General features: G+C 50.9%; 1 protein-coding gene across 1 annotated transcript in view; it reads left to right on the top strand.

Moving 5' to 3' along the window:
* CCDC61 (coiled-coil domain containing 61) overlaps positions 1–16,911 on the top strand; it is a 434,011-nt gene that overhangs the window by 54,231 nt on the left and 362,869 nt on the right. The gene's annotated exons all lie outside the window — the stretch shown is intronic.

Raw genomic sequence — 16,911 nt, 5'->3', positions numbered from 1 at the left:
AGGCCAAGAAGAAAAGAGCAGTAGTCCATATGAGAAAAGACCAGGCAGAACTGAAGAAGTTTAGAAGCATGAAATTATAGCAAGACTGATGTTATAAAGGGCATAGCGACAGGAGCGAGCCATAAAAGAGATATGCAGTTTAAAGGAAAGCGGAGGATCAAAGATAACCCCCAGAGTTTGCCGGCACATAGTTACCAGAATTACCAGCATCACCTTACCCGGAATTACCGGCTCTGGTAATATTGTCAGGGGAAATACAGGATGAGTGGGAATCCTGCGCCAGAAAAACTGGCACAATGGGAACACAAGGACAGTACAAGATTTTCTGGTAATACCTGCAAAACCAAGGCAGAGATGAATACACCTCAGAGCAGCTGGTAAATGGGCATAGGTGAAGGAAATGAGGCCACAGGTGCACCCGCTGTACACAGGAAGAGTACAATAGGGACATGTATTCCACAAAAACACTTCCACAACAACCATGCTGCCAGTCATTGATGCAAGCATGGAGCTGGAGGCGCTGCATGCCAATCCACAGCTGAGGGCGCTGGAGTACCGGCAGAGGCAATGTGAGGCCAAGTAGAGCAGGAGAATAAGGATGAGGATGACGGGGATGCAGGTGACGAGGCAGAGGCGTGGGCACACCCACCATAACCTGGGGCCTCCCTGACAAGCGGATACTAACTGCACAGTGCCGGCCTGAATGGAGCGTCACGGAGGACAAAGGAGCTAGATGTTGGGCGAGTACATGTACAGTCCCATTTACCTGTCAGCTTGAGTGACAGGCAAGGGACGCGGCGGCATCAGTGTCACAAATGCATGTCTGTGATGGTCTCTCTACATGCTGGACCCACCAGCACACCTCTCAAATGACAGGTCTCAACACACAGACGTAGCACATGACTGGGGATGCATCAGTCCCTGAACGGGCCTTTCCAACACTAATGGAACAACCACACACAATGCACTACAGGTCCCACAATGCAACATCCCACCCCCCCCTGCAAGGGCAGTGAATGGCTTGACATGGCCACCTAGGGGAATCCTACGTCCCGGGGCATCCGCAAGAGCTTGGTGTCCAGCCTGGAGATGAATGAAAGAAACAGCAACTAAGACCAAGCACTGCGTACAGTCACAGGGAACAACACATTTACCTGTGCCTATCCAGTGACACGCCCATGACCGGAACAGGCTGTCCAGGCCCACACACACCTGGCGTAAGCCCTGCAGTACAGGCCAAGACTCGCCCCCCTCACAGTCTGATAACAAATTGAAATGTGTGTTGGCCGTGTGCTTTGTGCAAGTATTACCATGTCTAACTGGTCAACCCCTTGGTCTTTCAATATGCATTCAAGGACTGGAACGTGAACCAGTGTGACACAATGTGAATGAAATGGGACATGCAAGCACCGATTGCCCATTAAGATGACACGTGACGGGCAATACCACTGCCGGGCATCAGGAGTGACACCTGTGTCTTACCCCCTTGTAGGTGATTCTGAATAGCAACTGCGGCTGATGACCCCAGACGATGCACAAAATGGCATATAACAGGGCCCACGTGAGGACGAGGGTGGCTATTGAGCAGACCTTCGGCCTCTTGAAGGCCCAATTCAGATGCCTTCACTAGTCTGGGGATGCACTGATGTACATGCCAGACAAGGTTGGACAGATAGTCCTGGCCTGTGCAATGTTGCACAACATCTGGGTAATGCGCAACATACCCCTGCCCACAGATTTGGACATGCCTCCCCCAGAGGATGATGGTGCATCGCCAGCCGGTCCCATGTCTGTGTGCACACAGTGCATGTAGGCCAGGGATGGGTGCGTGGCCCGGCAAGAACTGCTTGAGAATTGCTTAGAATGTTACCCTCCACTCTGCGCACCCCTTGCACCTTCGTAAATATCATACACCATCGCAGTAGGCACCTGTGTTAAAAAAGGAACGTCCACTCATTGCTTCAAGTGATATTTTTTGTATTCAAAAGTGAAGAGTGGCAACCCCAAACACCCTCCCTCCTCAAACACCTGCCCCCCCCTCACAACACCCAGTGATGCACCCTTCCAGTGTTCTATTGTTACATTCTGTGCTTCTTTGCAATGGGGCTCTTTTCCCGTTTCTGGGATGACTGCAGTCGCCGGCAGCGGTGCTGTAGGGTTCCAGGCTGGAAGCCCTCGGTGGTGACGGAGGATGGTGGGTCGGATCCCAGACCCTGCATATGCTGCAGGGTAAAGTGTAAGCTGTGGATGATGACCTCAGCTGTGGCAGAGGCCACCTCATTGCCCTCATGCACCCTTTGGGCAAAGGAGACGAGGCAGTGGCATGTCCAAGGGACGCGGCAGTCCTCCGGCTTGATGCCTGCATGCACTCACGCATCTGGTGTATGTCATCCAACTTCTGGCGTGTTATCACCGAGAGTTCGGACTGCCTGTCCTTGATTGCACACAGGCGTGCGCCCAGTGAATGCATGCTGTGCATTGGCAGTGGTCAGGGGCTGTGTGGTGGGCCAGGGCTATAACAGGCGGAGTGGTAGGACGTCTTGTCCTTGTCTGTGGTGGTGTCCCCGCCACCATGGACTGGTGGCTGCAGTGCCGGCGGTGGTGTTGAGGGCACAGGCGAGACAGCAACATGGCCTGCCCAACACTGTGACCTGGTCAGGCCTGCCAGAAGTGGGGCTGGTGTGTCTCCCTGCTGACCGGTGGTTTGGCCACTGACCACTGGTGTGGTGAGTGCAGCAGGCACAGACACCGCTGATATGCCACTTGCAGCGGTGGGTGGTGGCTCATCTTGTGGTGGGGCACTTGGCGTAGGTGTTGTTGTACTGCCAGCTCTGCCTATTGTCTGGGCTTGCTGGTGGGGTGTGTGGTCTTCGGAGGTCTTTCTGATGTTGACGTTACAGCTCTGTCGCTGTCTGTGGACTGTGTGCCTGTTGGGAAGAGAGGAGAGTGCTGTTAGTTGTCTGTGAGCCATGTCTGCGGTCTTGTATTACTCTAATGCAACATTCTGTTTGTCCTGCTCTATTCATGTGGCCCAGCTATGACCGAAAGGCCTTTTTGGATGTCTTTTCTATTAACTGGGCATATACGGCCCCAGGAAATCCACCCCCTCTCGGTGCCCCACCAAGTTTGGTGGGAGCAACACTTCTCAATGATTGTGACTGGGGTATGATGATACAGTTAGCAAAGTGAAAAGTCCTGATCCCTACGGCCAATAATTGGATACTATTTCCAGATTACACTCCATGTGCATTAACAGAGAAAGTCTTTTGAGGTGGTTAAAAGAAGTAGAGATGCCGCGTTAAAATATAAGCTCTTGTACCCCTTCAAGTTGAGAGTGCAGTGAAAAGATAAGGATTCTTCACGGAACCGCAAGGGTAGAGGGTTTTGGTGTTGGAACTCTTGCTGATAAAAGCCTTTTGAGAGGGAAAGACAATGCAACAATTGACTGAAATCAGTGCTCTGGTTCAGCTATCTACAGGGTACTTGCAGCTAGATCCTGACTCGAGGGAAAGTGAAAGAATAATGGCGATGGGTGATGAAACGCTAGGGCTTGTAGAACAAGCCCCGCTAGATTGAGAAGACAGTAAAGCAGTGTGATCGATTACCAAAGAAACTCAGCCCAGTGGAATATCTGGAGGCCTGTTATCCACTGCCCTGCATTGACTCGGCCGTTTGTCAGTGGTGCACCTCCACGGGTTTGATCGGCTTGTTGAATAATGTTCGACCTGTATTCTAAGTGTGGATGAATGTGCTAATATGTATGCCCGACAGGGATGACTGCTATGCTTACAAACCTGTCCTGCAGCCTGCAGGGGAATCCACTATGATTAGCTGTTCTGAATCTTCATGCCTGTCAAGGGCGCCATCTGGTGCTACAAATGTTTTGGCTGCCCGACTTAGCAGTAAGAGGTTGTGAGGTCACACTTGGAACACAGGATTCATGTGCATAACATGAAGGGTTACTGTTTACCTTTGTTAACATATGCCTATTTCAACAAAGACAGATGCTGGTAACTGCTTATGAAATAACAAGCGGTCTGTTAGGTCGGGGGCAGCCAGTTCTGCGGCCTCCCGACAGCGCCTGCTCATCTGCCTGTGCGCACAGGGTGCGCAGTGATCAGGGTCGCCAGAGCTGCAATAATGTACGCAAGACTTGTCTTAGAATTGGCGCACGACTGCCGCGCTCCCTCCCGGAAGTTGCCTTACTTGGGGACGTTAATTCACCACGTTCGGCCCTGCGCAGTGGCGTCGAACATAACATCCCTATTTTCTTTCTTTCTTAAATATGGTCACCATAAACCTGGGGCTATGACAACCCATTGTTCTTCTTAAAACACATGGTCACTCAATTTCCCTGGGGGGCCACGTGCCTCCCTCAGGTGGTACCCGTTGTGTTGGCATGCTAGCTTCTCATACTGGGTATTTGCTGCCTGGCCTTCTGCGGGGGAGTTGGCAGATGGTTTGGGCGTCTCTCCCTTGGTATCCAGGTTGGGCACGTATTATATCTCTTCCGACAGGTCTTTGTTAGCTCCACAAGTCTTGTTGTCTTTCCTGGTATATGATTGCTCCTGGCTTTCTCTCCACATTGTCTCTGGGATTCGTTTAAACCAAGAGGCATTCCTCGCTATTGTCTCGCTGCCCCGGCTGGCTGTTATCATAGTTCCCTTTTGCCAGGTTGCTGTCCATGGGGTGTTGTCAAAAGAGCTTGCCAACTTCGATCTTGTGGCGTTCTGAAGGACCAATACCTGGTCACTGACCTTGTAACGGGACTCTTTAGCTGGTCGTATGTCACTCATGTGGTCCTTTTCTTTGACCCACTTTGCTGTGTCCAGCGTCGGTCGAGACCTTTTGCTTGCTTGCTGTGAAGTGTGGTATGGCCGAATTTAATATTGTGCCGTACAGTAGGTCGGCCGGGGATGTCGATCGAGGCGTGGGGTGTCAACCTGTAATACCGCAGGAAACTATGCAGTTCAAACTTCCACAGGATGTTTTGTGCCTTTGCGATTCAGAGTACTTTGAGTGTTCTCATGAACCGCCATGCATCCCCGTTTGCTTGGGGTCACACATGTGAAGGTCGTCTAGATATTTTGTACATTCTTTTTCCCTGGAAAGGTGGCACGTTGTCACTCCCTATGGTTTGTGGCAACCCATCTTCTCGAGTGCTGGCAGCACTGCTTCCGCCACTTTTGATGGGACTATTTCCACTGCTGGGTAGTCACCAATGACTACTAGGAGGTATGTTCCTTCTTGTACAGAGCAGAAATCTATGCTTATTGCCTCCCATCGTGAAGTACCTCTTGGGGCTGACTGAATAGGGTGCACTTGTAGTCTGACATGGGAGACATGACAATACCATGCTCTCCATTCTTGCAGCTACCTGTGGGATCCACACTCTGTTGCGTATTCAGGCTTTTGTTCTGATCATGCCTTGGTGCCCCTCGTATGGGAGGGTAACAATGCTGTCTTGCAGACTGAGTGGTATGAGGATACGTGCACCTCTCAGTATCAGTTCTTCGCTCGTGATTGATAGCTTGTGGCGCACTGTGAATACACCTGATGGGAAGTCCTTCTCAGCTGCAGTGCGGTTGTGGTTATTCTGTAGAAATTAATTCCACTTCCACTCTCCTGCTAGTATTGCTTCCTTCAGAAGATCACAGCACGGGTCTGCGTTGGTTGCTTCCGTGATGTCTGCTAAACTAACTGCCTTAGGCTTCATGGTTGGAAAGATCTGGCAGATGTGCTCCTCCAACCTCTGCCGCTGTTGCAGCGTGGGGGTGTCTCAACAGAGTCTGCTGGGTTGGCTGTTCCTACCGGGTATGAGAGGTCAAACTCGTACTGCACTAGGTGAAGTAACCACTTTACGATCCTTGTCCGGGGTGTGGTGCTGAACCTGTGAAAATGGAGATTGGAGGCTTGTGGTCAGTGCAGGCTTTGAATTTCCAGCCTTAGAGTTGTAGATTAAAATGTCTGCATCCCCCATAGGACAGCGATTGCCTCCTTCTCAATGTGGGAGTCCCTTTGCTTCATGTGTATCAGGGCTTGGGAGGCGTAGGCCACAGGCCTTACTTCACCTGTGGGGGGAGTTTTGTACCAGGATGGCTCCCAGTCCAACCAGGCATGCGTCGAGTTACAGCTCTGTATGTAGACTGGTGTCATAGTAGGCCATGGTGGTGTAGGCAGGCGAGTCCTTGATTCTCATTCAAAAGCTTCTTGACAGTGGATGTTCCACTCCCATTTGGTGACTGCTTTAGTTAATTCTCTGTGATTCAGAGATCGTGGCCAGGTTATTTATGAATCTGCTGCAGTAGGTTGCCATGCCCAAGAAGCTTTGCACCTCTGTGGGTGTGGTGGGTCATTTTGCCCCCTTGATATCTGTGACCTTATTTTAATTGTATTTATTGTATGCTTGTTAGACGCTTATAAAATAGGAATATACTATTTCAAAGCACCCACATGGCAGGGAGGGAGAGTGGGAAATACATTACAACATTAGAATACAATATTTAAGAGCAGAGGGGGAAGATGGAGGACGACAAACCTACTATGCCTTGTGAGTATTCAGAACGTGCAAGTGCAGAGAGGGAAAGTGCTGGGGAGTCCGAGCCTGTGGGTGAGCCATGAACGAAGTGCTAGGAATGTAGAGCACTACACAACCTGGGCTGCGGGAGGTGTAAGTGCGAGTCTCCAGAGCAGAGGGTGTGCAGATGCAAAGTGCTGTGGAAAGACAGGAGCTGGTAAGAATTGGTGTGGGAGGTCAAGGCCACGAAGATGCATAAGGGCCATGGACACAGATTCAGAAACTGTGGGATTAGCAGAGGAGAGAAGGAGGAGGAAAAGAGTAAAGTCTCAATGAGCTTCTGGATTTTGAGAAGATCCCGCTCACGGCACAGTGGGACGGTGAGGCTATTCCAAAGGAGGGAGCCCGCAGAGGAAAGTGAGCATCCCCCTGCCCTCTGTTTAGCAAAATGCTTTACACACAGAGGGCCTCATTACGAGTTGCCCGGAAAATCCGGCTCAATTACCGGCATGGTGGGAAGTGCGTGTCCGTGCACTCAAGAACCCGCTAAAAGCGGCCGATCACGAGTGCGCGCGTACGCGCGTCCCCCCATGCCGGTAGTGGAAAAACCGCCATCCCAGTAACGGCCCACCAACCCCCCTATACCGGCATTGTGGCTTGCGTCCACTCCGTAACCGCCTTCAATGAACCACTAAAAACCGGCATGGTAACTCCGGCACGGAATCACCGTGTGCGCAAAACAGGACCAGGAAATTACGTCATCGCGCAGCAACGGGAAATGGGCCGGCAGCCATCTTTAAAAACACAATCCATTGCAATCCTCCACAACCACCACTACTCCCGTGTCGTCGTGTGTCAGAATAGCATCATCATGTCCAAGGCCAGCAGGAAATCCACACAGAGGAAGAGGAAGCAGCGTTTCTCGGACGCTGAGCTCACCATGCTCGCCAACACCCTGGAAGAGCGTGCTGACATAATCCGCAGCACAGACCTAAAGCATGCGGCCCAAACCCGCAAAAAAGAGGTCTGGCTTGAGGTCGCTCAGAGGGTGTCAGCAGTGGGGAGCGCCCCAAGGAGTGTGCGTGACTGCTGGAAGCGCTGGGACGACCTCCGCCTCCGTGTCCGGAGGATCCTGTCGGAGAACCGGAATGCCGCAATGGCGACAGGCGGTGGCCCACACTCCCCAGTCAAATTGATGCCATGGGAGGAGACGGCAAGTGGTTTCATCGACCCTGAATCCATTGAGGGGATCGGAGATCAGGAGGCCAGCGCAGCAATCACCACAGAGGAAGGTGAGTGTACCATCACAACCACGTATTACGACACATGATGTGGCCCAACTGATGGGGAAGTTAGAGTGGGCAAGGTGATGCATCAACATATCCATAGAATAATCATTGTCACTCCCTGCACCACATGGACGCTGAGTGACGACCCCAATCCCAACAGAGGTGCCACATGACACAACCATGCCCATGCACCCACCACACAGAGACCAAACTAATGCTACCCCACCAGCCATGCATTGATTCCCCACATACCTAAAGCAACAACCCAGAAATGAAATGATGGCTGAATGCATGAACATATCCCACCGCAATTCATCATAGCTTCCATTTGACAACATCACTGATGACCTGCATCTCTTCTATCCCCCAGGCACCGATGATTAAGGTGGACCACTGGACAGGGGTGCAAGCACGTCCAGTGCACGCAAGGGGACCAGGGCCACCACAACCCACCAGGCCAAGGAAATGACATCTGCCAAAGCCAGTGTGCCACGCAAGGCACCAACCCTGCAGGGGACACCTGCACCCACTGTACAACAACAGAGAACCACAACAGTGGGAGCCGTGCCGCTAGCCACCAGGGACGTTGTGTCCACAGAGGTGGAAGATGATGCAGATTTGACGTCTGGCACACCCACCACAAGCCACATTGCCAGCCCCCAACCTCTTGCGGAGTCTGAGTGCCTCTATGATCCCTGTCTACATGACTCCGACCTCGGGGAATCAGACTATGCGCTGTTTGAGGACAGTGCCCTGGACGAGGGCTCCGCGCAGGCGCCTTCCACCACCCTGCCAGCCGCCACCCTGCCAGCCGCCACCTTGCCTTCCTCCACCCTGCCAGCCACCACCCTGCCAGCCACCACCCTGCCAGTCACCACTCTGCATTCCTCCACCCAGCAACCAGCACACCTGCGGACGACACCTCGTTGGAGTCCCGCCTGACAAGGGTAGAGGCCCGGCAGGAGTCCATGCTCCAAATCATGCACCAGCAGGTAGAAGCAGGGAAAGAGGCCATGAGTGCCATTGTAACGGCTATTGCAGCCAATACTGCTGCAGTGGAGGCACATACACGTGCCTTCAGGGAGTGCATGGGGTCACTGACAGAGGCCCTTCTTGCAGGTAACGCTCAGATGCAGCGGCCACACCTTGCCACAGACAGTGGATTGACAATAGATACTTCCGCAACAACTACCCCTACCACCTCGTCGCAATCCAGTCCAGTGTGTCTGATGAGGAAGAGCGCATGACGGTCGGCCATGGCACCCCCCGAACCAAAACTTCCGAAGAAGTGAATGCACGGACAATGACATTGTGGAGAACCACATTGGGGAAGGGAGCACTGTTCGTTGCACATATGGGGACACTTTGCATCTGTGGGGTGGGAGAGGGAGTTCACAGGGGTGTTTTGAGGGTTTGTGGGGTGGGAGAGGGAGTTCACAGGGGTGTTTTGAGGGTTTGTGGGGTGGGAGAGGGAGTTCACAGGGGTGTTTTGAGGGTATTATGTCCGCCACATCACGTTTGATTGAAATACACCGTAGTGTGCAAGCATATCCTTGTTTGGACTTCATTCTTTTCAGACATGTGCATTCATTTTGTTTGGTGTACAGTGGGCCAATTGGGAACATCAAGGTGTGCATGTCCTGAATCAGTGTGTCGTAGACACATTACTCACATCGTCCATGCGTTCTATGGATTGTGTATATTTTGCATTGGCGTACAGCATGTCTATCCCGTGCAGCACGTACTGGCAGGGGGACTCCTTCACCTCTGTCTCCATCCCCTTCATCCTCACCCAGGCCATGCTTGTGAATGTGAGGTGGCAGTGTTACATTCCTTCAGACTCACATATTGTGCAGCATGACACAGGCCATGGTGATCTGTGCCACCTTCTCCGGCCTATATAGGAGTGCCCCACCAGACCTGCTGAGGCAGCGGAACCGCCCCTTCAACAGGCCACAGGTCTGCTCAATCACAACACGGGTACGGGTGTGCACACGATCGGACTCCTCCTCATGGATGTTCTGCGGGTTACGCACAGGTGTGAGTAGCCACGGCCTCAAGGGATATCCTCCATCACCTGCAAGCAAATTCAAATAGGTGTGTGTCACTCTGACCTGCCACATTCAGGCAGCACAGTCATGGCGGCAGCTATTTGGTGTGGCCATGCACATGTCCCTGTAAGCATCAAAAAATGTTATCTAGGTGCAATCTATACTGTCATCAGGTGTGGTAGTCTGGATGGCGTTCAATAGATGATGCAGGGTGTAATCATGCATGCTGAGGCAGATATGCTGTGGTAGTGCAACAATGTTTTGACTCCAATTCATGCTGTTCATTATTTACTATGCATGGTCAAACTGCCCACATTGCCACACTTGCCATCCTGTTCATTCATTTAATGCATTCCTTGCGATCACCAGGGTGGTCTGGTTGTGCCTCTTACTTGTTCTCATCGATATGCATTATTTGTGATATGTGGCCCAGTGAAGTGTCATGTACCGTTTGGCTGGGTCAGGTGAGGAGAGTTTAGCTCTGCATTAATTCTCCACTCACTGGCTATTGCCACCAAGGTGTACTATTAACCCCCCCTTTCCCACCCTGGTGAAGCATCCCCCCCTTTCCCACCCTGGTGAAGTATACCCTCCCTTTCCCACCCGGGTGCAGTAGCCCCCCCCCTTCTGCATCCGCACACATGAGTACCCCACAGCATGGCCATGGGCCTGTTGTGCAACTCACCGACAGCCAGGCACGTGGTCCGGCATGTTGCTCCATGTGACGGGGTAGCGTGGAGTTGCGCAGTACCATGGCATCATGTGTGGATCCAGGAAATCGGGCGCAGCAATGGGTGATGATCTTGGTGGAGTCACATACCATTTGCACATTGATGGAGTGGTATTGCTTGCGATTGCGGTACACCGCCTCTATGGCATGGGGGACTACCAATTCCACATGGGTGCAGTCGATGGCACCAACACAATTGGGCATGCCTGCCAGTGCATGGAAGCCTACTTTGGTTTTCGGCTATCTCCTGGGCAGTCCGTGGTAGGGATATGTGGGTGCTTGCGTGATTCAGGAAGGCATCGAGCACTTGGTTCAGCATGCGTGAGAATAGTGGTTATGAAATGCCATGCAGCTGGCCCACTGTGTGTTGGTAGGTGCCTGTGGCCAGGAAGTGTAGCACAGACACCACCTTTAGTAGTGGGGCGATGGAAGTGCGTATTTGTATGTGGCTGGCAATGTCGTTCTGTATCATGTCCACTATGGTGGTGATGGTGTCACGGTCCAACCGGTACAGGGTGTGGATCTGCTCAGGGGTTAGGTTGAATGGGCTGGGTCTGGTGCGAGGGATTGGTGGCTGCCTACGAGGCGCTGGTGGCTGCGCTGGTGGTAATTGATGGCCCTGTCTCACCCTCCTCCTCCTCCTGCGTCTCCTCTGTGCTGCCTGTTCTTGCTGCTGTAGTTGTTGTTGTTGCTGTAGTTGTAGCGGTATAGGCATGTCCTCCTGCGCCATGATTGCAAATGCTAGTGGTAACATTTTGGTGTAGGAAGGGGTGTGGTGTGTAGGTGTGCTCCTTTTGTACTGGGCCACTCTACTTTCCCTACACCTGTGGGGGGTTGTGGTGTGTGGGTGTGCTCAGTTCATACTGGCACAGCCTCTTTTGACTCCACCTGTGGGGATTGTGTGCACCTGTGGCAGCTGCCTTGTATCTTGGTTGCTGTTTGCGGGTGGTCCGCAATGCCTGTTTTGCCGGCATCATGCAGCCCATTATTACCGTGTTCGCGATGCCGGTATTTGCATGTTTGCGTGGGTTGTAATTGGCACCTATTACCGGCATGCCGGTATTTCCTGCCTGAAGAGGCGCGTGTACGCGCCTATGCCGCTATTTGCGGCACAGTAAATAACGGTGCCGTTAATACCGGGTTTGTGGGTCAGAATGCTACGGAACGTTAAATGATGCCGGTATTTACATACCGGCATCATTTTTCCCTTACCGGCATACCTCGTAATGAGGCCCCGAGAGTTGGTGACAGAGGAGTGAAGTGGTCTAGAGGGAGAATATTTAGTGAGATAAAGTTGAAGATAGTGTGGTCCCTGGGCACAGACAGCCCTGTGGATGATGCAGAGGGATTTGAATTTAATCCGTGCAGCAACCAGGAGCCAATGAAAACTTTTTAGTCGAGGTGAGATGCGGTCCCTTGGCTTAAGGCCAAGGATAAGTCTTGCTGCTCTATTCTGGATAAGCTGCAGGGGTCGCAGAGTGGAAGAAAGAAGATTCAGGATTTCAGGATAAGACTGTTACAGTAGTCCAGTCTAGAGAGAACCAGGGCTTGAGTCACACTGAGCCTCCGAGGGAAAGTGAGGAAAGGTAGAATTCCTTTGAGACGGAAGAGCTGATAGTTGGATTTATTGGGAATATCCTGAGTGTGAGGTAGGAAGAAAAGAGAGGAGTCGAAGAAGACTCCTCTGGCTTCAGTTGAAGGCGCAGGGGGAGAGCCCAAGGAGGAAGGCCAGAGTGAAGGGAAGAAGGCAGGAGAAGGGGTCCCAATGGGAAGGATCTCAATTTTACAGGCGTTGAGGCAGAGACCATTGGAGGCGCACCAGGCCTGCATGGCAGATGGGCAGTCTGGGATGATGGAGGGTGTAAGAGGGTCAGCAGGGAGTCTGAAGAAGAGCTGTGTGTCGTCTGCGTAACACTGAAAGTTGGAGGAGAAAGAGGCGATGAGGCGTGCAAGGTGAGCAAGCTAGATGTTAGAGGCAGGGGGAGATTATAGAACCCTGGGGATACCACAGGTGGAGATGGAAGTACGAGAGGATAGGGGGTCTGCGTACACTCCCCTGCTATTGAGCACATAGCTGAAAAATGTGAACTCTTCCTCTAAGAATTCACATTTATCTTTATGGATGGTCAGGCCGCTTCGTCTCGTCTGACGAAGACAGCCGCTAACCTGTGTTTTCCGCTTTACTTTCCGGATGGACAAGAATGTCGTCGCCGACATATAGTTTGTCTGGGATACCTTGGGGGACTGTTTGGATCATTTGCTGGAAAACCTTGGCTGCGGAAGAAATTCCAAAGTTCAGTCTCTTGTAACTTCTCAGTCCCAGGTGGGAAGAGAAGGTAGTTATGTGCATCGAGTCCTTATGTAGCTTAGCTGGTGGTACCCCACATTGAGGGCCAGCTTTGAAAAGAACTTTGATCCGGTGAGGTCTGCTACGATCTCATCCAGGGTCGGGGAGATATCTTTGGCAGATGATTGCTGCATTTTGTAGGCGCAGGTCGATACATATGCAACTTTCCCTGGTTGCTTAGGCTTTTTGGTGACCACCAATGCGGGAGACCAAGGGTGTGGAGCTTCTGTTGTGCTCATGTGGGCTGTCCTGGTGTGGGAGAGTTCCCTTTGTCGTCCGTATTCTTGTATTCGTGACAGGGGGATGCCCTTTTCTCTCAGTATTATGCACCTCAATTTTTCAGACTGCATGCCATTATTTAGCGCCTGTTTCCTTGTCGACGTCCTCAAAGTCGCATTACTGGGCCAGTCACCACAGCCTTATGTGGTATGCGTTGAGAGTTTGTCTTGTTTTGTACTTTTGTGCATAAGTAACATATTTCATGGTCAGGGTTAATTTGTGGCATGACATGGTTGGTTAGGGTAGGGTGTCTTTCGCTGATTGGTATACATCTGTGCCTTTTGCGATGACTGACTAGCGAATTGAAAATGTGGAGCATGTCATCTCCCACATTTAGCAGTAAGTGAGATTGCATTTTCCCCGGCGTTGTCACATCCCTGCAATCAATTCATTGCCATCTCAAATGTTTTAATCCACATGGCCCACCTGGTACCCACTGAGGATGGGTCACTGTATGGTTGGAAAGGGGCCATAACATCCCCAGACTGCCTTATCCCAGTGTTGGTGATTTGGGCTAAATGTAGCTGCTAACCTGATTGGCATACTGTAGCCTGGCGTGCACGTCATGCCTTCCATGTAAGATGGTGTTGTGCTCCTTGTTTTGGGGCGTCTGGGTTGATGTATTTACCCTGTGCCTCTTGTGCATCTGTAGGCTTGTGGTGGTTTATGCATGCCTTCCCTTCACCCCGAGTCCTGTGTGTGTGGGTTGAGGGATGGTTTTCCATTTTCTTTTAGTTGTCCTTGATTTATTTTCTTTTTTCTGATCCGCGAGGTTGCCACTGGTGTGATTAATAGGTAATCTCACACAGTGAGATGTCTGTGCCTCTGCAGCACTGTTCAATTGACAGCTGCGCCGAGTTGTATCTTTGGAGGGTGCATGGGACCGTTCCACCTGCTCCCCGCCTGTGTTACGTTGGGGCAGCCTGTTCTGTGGCGTCCCAATAGTGCCTGCTCATCCGTCTGTGCGTGCAGTGATAAGGGTCACAGGAGCTGCAATAATGTATACCAGATTTGTTTTACAGTTGGTGCATGACTGCCAGGCTCCCTCCTGGAACTTGCCAAACGTCGGCCCGTTTATTCACCCTGCGCACTGACGTGACGTGGAACATAACACTGGCTGCAGGAATGCCCCCAGGACATTTTACTTTTCCCTTCAAGTTACATGTTGTATATTTGCCCTGTATGAGGGACTGAGGATCAGTGAGAAGTGATGATGGGAGTAAATTGTTTTGTTTGCATTACCCCTGTTTGCTGTTCTATGTCTTTGCTCTGGAGGTATTTACTATGCAGGTCTTTCCCATGCAGCAACATACCACAGAGCTCTTTACCTCAGTACCTGCCCCTCACCCCCCCTGACCCACCCCAGTCACAACCAGACTAGCTTCTTTGAAGGGGGCAGATGGTTCACCTTATTCCCTGCCTCATGCGGACTCCCCCTCAACCCAGGAATCCACCTAACTCTTGCTGCACAACAACTTCCTCCTCCAGGATCATGCATCAGCACCCCTCCCAGCCTTGTCCCCTACCGACCCACCTCCCCTCCGTCTGCCCTCCCTACACACCCGCACAACACTCCCCATCTGCCTCCCATTCCCTAGCTTACCTGCAGCACCTTTGTGTCCCGATTTAAGGCTGCTGTAAAGGCATTGCCATAAAAACATGTGCTGCAAAGGCGGCACTGAAGGACATGCCGCTGTGCCGCTGTATCAGTTAAAGGATGTGTTATTGTTTTTGGGGAAGTTGGAGGGGTTTCTCTTCTACTTTGTGGTTGAGGGGCAACAGAGGCTTCTCAAGCTTTTTATGGGCAAGTATGGGGTTGAATGTTTTCAAGGGGTGCGTTTGTTGTGTTGGACCAAGGTTTTGTGGTTTCCCACTAGAATTAATTGAATCTTAAACATCAGTAGCCCCAACATGTCCCAAATCAAGAGGCTACAGTCCTGTTTTCTAAACAAATATTGAAATTAAGCAAATATTGGCAGGTGTTGTAGTAGTAAGATGTAGGTCATGGAATGTTCACGGCCCACGCAATAAAACAAGTCTGGGGCTTTTGTGCAGAACCTCAAATGAAACGAGCTAGATGTGGTTTTTCTGCAGGAGACACCTCCAATAGGGAATATTTTGTAGGTTTTTGAGACACGCGCCCTAACTGGAGTTCCAACTTCACCTTTGCAAGGGGCTCCCAATGGGTAGTTCTTACAGTAAGGGAATCTCTCCTTTTTGGGTTGATTTGACTTTAAAATAGACGAAAGGGGCAGATACATATTCCTGTCAGATGTGATCGGGGAATCACCTATGTTCATTAATGTGTACTCGCCTCCTCTCCTGTGTTCTTAAGCACAAAAAGGCTGGAAGAGTTATTGTGATGTTGGAAATGCATTTGAGGTACAAGGCCTCATTGTCCTTGTCCTTTACCTCCTTATTCTGCTTTTTGTGTGCAGAGGAGTCCAATTTGGATGCCTGGCAGTACAGCGCTTCATTTTGTTCTTGGTGGACAAAGACCGATGAGAGACCCTTAGGCCACCCATGGATAGGGGTACAACCCTGTACTACTAGTGTATGTTTATGGACATGAGTGTGTTGCCCACCGAGCAGGGTATGAGCTGGTGGAAGCTACATGCTGATGTGACTGTGGCTCTAGGTATCCTCCATTTTTGGGATACCCAGGCCCTGCCATAGGAATCAGTGTACATAATCAAACATCTGAGCACCCACCACCATACGGGCTGCTGCATTGAACACTGCTTTGAAAGGCACCAATGCAGAGTGTGGCATGCCAGAGAGGATAGAGTTACCATAATCAATGCTGGATAAAACTAAAGATTACTAAGGTGTGAAAGTGGCAAGGTGAAATAAAAGGAGTCACTGCCCGCAGAGCAGAAAGGTGGAAGTTGCCTGAATTTACTGAAGCATTGATATGTGGTGTAAAGGTGAGACGCAAGTCTAACATAAAGCCCAGAGATTTCAGCAGCTGAGACAGGCTCGATTGTGAGCCTGGTATTTTCGTCTGCAGGAACCAATTTAAGAGGATGGGTTGCTTCCCAGCACAAGACATTGAAAAGAATTCCATCTTGTACTGATTGTTTCAGAACAGGGCCCAGGCGATGGGATTCATGGAGGTTAGGACATTCGAGGATGTAATTGGAGGTGAGAGAAGAGTTTGAACTGGAGACTAGTGAATTTGACAAATATTTGCAACTAAAGCATGGCATAATGTCAGTTAGATTCTAATCCAGGATTCCACCTGGAATTAATTTCACTAAGGTCTTAATGGCTAAGCAAGTTTACACTCTATAAAAGTTGTTTGTCCTTTACGACCTCTTCACCACAGTTGAAACGAACTTGGGCAAAGGATGTTGAAGACCTGTCTGAAGAAGACTGGATATAAGTGTTTTGACATCAGAAGGAAGTGGCGATATAGTTGAAATTGTGGTTGCTACGATTCAACTATTTACACCAAACATATCGCTTGTGAGGAAGGTTTACAGAGATGTGAAGGGGACATAGTGATTGATGCCCTATGAATGAGGGGTACCTTCTTTCACATGATGAGGGGGTGAGAGTGCTTCAGGATTTCCGGCGTAAAGTCTTGAGAAATCTTTTACACATTGTGTAATGGCCAGAGGCAGCAAACCCGAAAATGAAACTTCTGGTTATATGGGAGGGCAGGGACTGGGCCAGGTACACAACACTTTTCCTAA

The sequence above is a fragment of the Ambystoma mexicanum genome, chromosome 2p (assembly GCF_040938575.1).
Source record: "Ambystoma mexicanum isolate Mex_15411 chromosome 2p, UKY_AmexF1_1, whole genome shotgun sequence".
NCBI classification, from domain to species: Eukaryota; Metazoa; Chordata; class Amphibia; order Caudata; family Ambystomatidae; genus Ambystoma; species Ambystoma mexicanum.
Note: the sequence above shows the minus strand (reverse complement) of the source record. Positions and strands in the feature narration are given on the sequence as shown.